Genomic DNA, 4,575 nt, shown 5'->3' with positions numbered 1-4,575 from the left:
GTTGAGTGTTAGAAAATGCATATTTATAAAGGAGAAAACCGTCATTTTACATTTCAAGTCTTACTAACAACCCTTACTTTTATGTATTTAACCTTCTTGTGATGTAATTACGTGTGTGTTATTTTAATTAAGTATTTTATGTATTTTAGGGGCATTATAGTCATTTCACAATAAAGGAGAGATCAGATGGCAAAACGGACATCACTTTTGAACTCAGGACGGTCGAAAACCTTAGGAGGAGCATAAAAGGAAAAATGGCACTATTCACATGTACGGTACTATTCACGTATACGGTACTGTCTACGTTACTGTTCACGACACTGTTCACATAGACGGATCGATGACGTGGCATTGATCGATGACGTGGCATTGACCGATGATGTGGCATTGACCGATGATGTGGCATTGACTGATGAGGTGTCACGATCCTGTTGGACTAAAATCTTATGTACTGTTGATGGTGACGTGGCAGCATATCAGTGGACGAAAAATCTCGCGTACGGTGCATGCATCACACAGGATTATTGTCAACCAAACCGTGTTACTGTTCATCCGGGTCAAACCGTGTTACTGTTCATCCGCGTGGTCAAACCGTGGACTGTTGACTGATGACGTGGCGCAATCCTGAGCGTCCAAACTGTTTTTAATCCGATGGCCATGATTTACTCCATGTATCTATAAAAAGGGGGCCTCCCCCCCTAATTTGATATCTTTGAATCCATTTTTGGGATCCATTTTCTGTAATTCCTTCTCCATCTTGTATTTTCTTTGTATTTTAATAAATTCCCATTTTGCCCTTAGTTCAATTATGAGTGGCTAATTTTCTTTCAAGCTTGGGTTGAAGGTGAAGTCTCAACATGTGTCATGAGCTTTATTTGGTAAATTTATTTTCTTTTCCCCTCTAGTTTTTGTGGATGATTTGACTTATCGTCGACAAATAATACTGATCTTGTCTAGATACCGCCTTGGTTACACCGGCTCTCTAGTACAAGGTTATTATTATTTGGCACGATAAGCCCTTAGCACCATATTGATTAGAGCGTGGTTCATGAGGTGTGGATTCCCCCCTCATGATTTAATTGGCATTAATACGGATTATTTAGCCCATGATGCATGTTGATACGGATCCAGATACCCAAGTACGTCATTTCAATAGAATTCTCTTCAATTTATTCTCGTCATTTCAATTCCAATTTCAGAATTTATTCTCGCCATTTTAATTTAAGTTTTAGCATATTCCAAATCATTTCCACCACAGATCCAATCAACCATTTGCAAAATTAATTCTATACACAATTAAAATCCACCTCCTCGTGGGATCGACACTCGTCACCATTGATCTATACTATAATAGATTCGTGCGCTTGCGAGTACATTAAAATTTGCACAACAAGTTTTTGGCGCCGTTGCTGGGGAGGTAAGTAATTTTAATTCATAGAATTAATTTTTGTGAATAATTTCTTTTATTTGTTTTCTTGTATTTTTTATTAAAAAAAAAAGTAAATCTACATTTAAAGGTTATTATTTCTTTTCTTTTTCTCTTCTTTAAAATTCTGTAATTTAATTTTTAATTTTTTTTCTTTGTAATTTTTGTTTATTTTATTAATTTAATTTTTAGTTAATTTATTTCACGTATTTGTTTTTGTGTATTTTTATAGAAAGGTTGTAATAGCGCAATAAGGTTAGTATCGTAATTTCTCCCTCTTCTTTATTTTTATTTGTTTTTGTTCCCATCTTTATTTTTATTTTATTTATTTTGCATGCATGGTCGTAGGTCATTATTACCAAATCTTGAACCTATAGACCTTGAATTAGAAAAAACACTTCGCACACACAAACACGTTAAAAATAAAATAGATTTACAAGCACCACAGGAGAGGCCATTTAAGGACTATTTTAGTCCCTTAGCTAATTTGAGCACGTCATGCATAAGATACCCAAATGTAGCTGCTAGGAGTTTTGAATTAAAACCTAGTGTGCTAAATTGTCTCCCCACATTCTATGGCTTAGAAAATGAGGACCCATATAATCATTTGAATGATTTTCATGCCATTTGTCAAACATTCAAATATGAGAATTTTTCAGACGATGATGTTAAACTCAGATTATTCCCATTTTCTTTAAAGGATAGAGCTCGTTCATGGCTTAATACATTGCCTGCTAATAGCATTGCATCATGGGAACAAATGGTTACAAAATTTTTGAATAAATATTTCCCAGTGCATAAAACCAATGCTATTCGCAGGGAAATTTCAGAGTTTACACAGAGAGAGGACGAGCAGTTTTTCGAAACATGGGAGCGATTCAATGGGCTACTCTTGAAGTGTCCACATCATGGGTACGAAAAATGGCACCAATGTCAATACTTTTTGGAGGGATTACTACCAAATGTGCAAGAATGGCTAATGGCAACAAGTGGAGGAGAGCTAATGTCAAAAAGTGCATCAGAGATTTGGGAATTCTTCCAGCGACAAGCGGATAATTCCCAACAACGGAGTCGATCACTCAGGAATACTAGAAGAATTAAGGGAGTAAATGAGGTTCAAATTGGCGAGTCAACTTCGGAAATCAAAGAAGTCAAGGAGATGGTTGAAGGTCTTGCTCGACAAATAGCATCGTTATCGACTGCTAAATCAACAGAATCACATGACCATGACTCATACTCAGATCAAGCCAATGCCATAGGTGTAATGAGAAAACCATCGAATTACAACCCATACTCCAACACATATAATCCTGGATGGAGAGACCACCCCAATTTTTCATGGTCTCAAGGATTCCAACAGAATGGACCAGCAGCTCCACCAATGCAACAAATTCCTCAAAATCCTCAAGCCTCTCAGCCCCCATTTAGACCATTCAATCAGAACCAAAACTACTCTCAACCCAGACCATGGGAGGATTCATTCCAGAATTTCAAGAATGCTACTCACTCTACGATTGAGCAACAGAACCGCACCATTGATGGACTACGAAATGAGTTGAGAGCAGGCTTCAACTCACAAGCTCAATCAGTTTCAAGCCTCGAGAAGATGGTGGGACAACTTGCTTCTTCAGTTCAGACCTTGGCAATGACTGTTGAGAAAGGAAAATTTCCAAGTCAACCAGTGCCTAATCCTAAAGGAGTACATGAAGCAAGTACCAGTTCACCACAACAGCATGGAGAGGTCAAAGCAGTCATGACCTTGCGAAAAGGAAAGGAAGTCGACAACAAAGTGGAGATGCCGGTGACAAAAGAAAATCAAATTGTACCTGTGAATGTTGAAGACTCACCACCGGAGGAGAAAGAAGAAACCAACCCACGAGAATACGTTCCGAAAGCTCCATTTCCTCAGAGGTTAGCGAAAGGCAAGAAAGGAAAATCCACAGGTGAGATTCTCGAAATCTTCAAACAGGTAAGTGTTAACATCCCTTTACTTGATGCTATAAAGCAAGTTCCATCTTATGCCAAGTTTCTTAAAGACCTTTGTACTAAAAAGAGAAATATGCATGTTCAAAAGAAGGCATTTTTAACAGAAAACGTTAGTTCTATACTCCAACATAAAATTCCTTTAAAATGCAAAGACCCAGGCTCCCCCACTATCTCATGTAGTATAGGGAACCACACAATTGAGAATGCTTTGTTGGATTTAGGAGCTAGTGTAAATTTGTTGCCTTACTCTGTATTCGTGAAACTTGGACTGGGAGAATTACACCCAACTCCAGTGGTGTTACAACTTGCAGATCGGTCCACAAAAATACCTCGTGGTTTTGTGGAGGACGTGCTTATCCAGGTAGACAAGTTTTATTTTCCTGTTGATTTCATTGTAATTGACACTCAACCAATACAGGACTCAAGGAAGCACATCCCCATTATTCTAGGCCGACCTTTCTTGGCAACTGCAGATGCTCATATTCAATGTAGGACCGGAAATATGCAATTGTCCTTCGGCAACATGACTATGGAGCTAAACATCTTCAACATTGCCAAACAACCTCACAGTGCAGATGATGGAATTGTTGATGTGGATTTAATAGAAACAATAGTTGATAATACTTTTCTTTCAAACCTTAGTGATGATCCTTTACAAACATGTTTAACTCACTTTGGTTTGGATTTTGATATTGACAGATCGGTCGAAGAGGTCAACGCCCTACTTGACTCAGCACCATCCATGGACACTAATAAATGGAAGTCAAGAGTTGAACAACTAGCACCATCAGAGAAGAAACTCATTCCATCATCAGAATCACCACCGAAACTCGAGCTCAAACCATTACCCAACACTCTGGAATATGCATTTTTGGGAGAAGAAAGTACTCTGCCGGTAATCATCTCATCATCCCTAAATGACGAACAAAAAGGTAAGTTGTTGGATGTTTTAAAAGAGCACAAAGGGGCATTAGGATGGACCATAGCAGACATCAAAGGTATAAATCCAGTAGACTGCATGCATTACATTCACCTTGATGAAAATGCTAAATCTACTAGGGAAATGCAACGTCGGTTAAATCCTAATATGAAAGAAGTTGTTAGAACAGAAGTCCTTAAGCTATTAGACGCAGGTATCATTTACCCAATTTCTGATAGTTCAT

General features: G+C 38.0%; 1 protein-coding gene and 1 non-coding gene across 2 annotated transcripts in view; one reads left to right on the top strand and one right to left on the bottom strand.

Annotated features, from left to right (window-relative positions):
* Window positions 1-4,575, top strand: part of LOC112098074 (disease resistance protein At4g27190-like) — a 90,102-nt gene that overhangs the window by 19,784 nt on the left and 65,743 nt on the right. The gene's annotated exons all lie outside the window — the stretch shown is intronic.
* LOC112098614 lies at window positions 2,238-2,341 on the bottom strand. Its single transcript, XR_002905724.1, has one exon. It is a non-coding gene; the product is annotated as a small nucleolar RNA R71 (small nucleolar RNA).

Source organism: Citrus clementina, unplaced genomic scaffold (genome assembly GCF_000493195.1).
Source record: "Citrus clementina cultivar Clemenules unplaced genomic scaffold, Citrus_clementina_v1.0 scaffold_5, whole genome shotgun sequence".
Taxonomy (NCBI): Eukaryota; Viridiplantae; Streptophyta; class Magnoliopsida; order Sapindales; family Rutaceae; genus Citrus; species Citrus x clementina.
The sequence above is the reverse complement of the archived record's forward strand: the minus strand, read 5'-3'. Positions and strand labels throughout refer to the sequence as shown.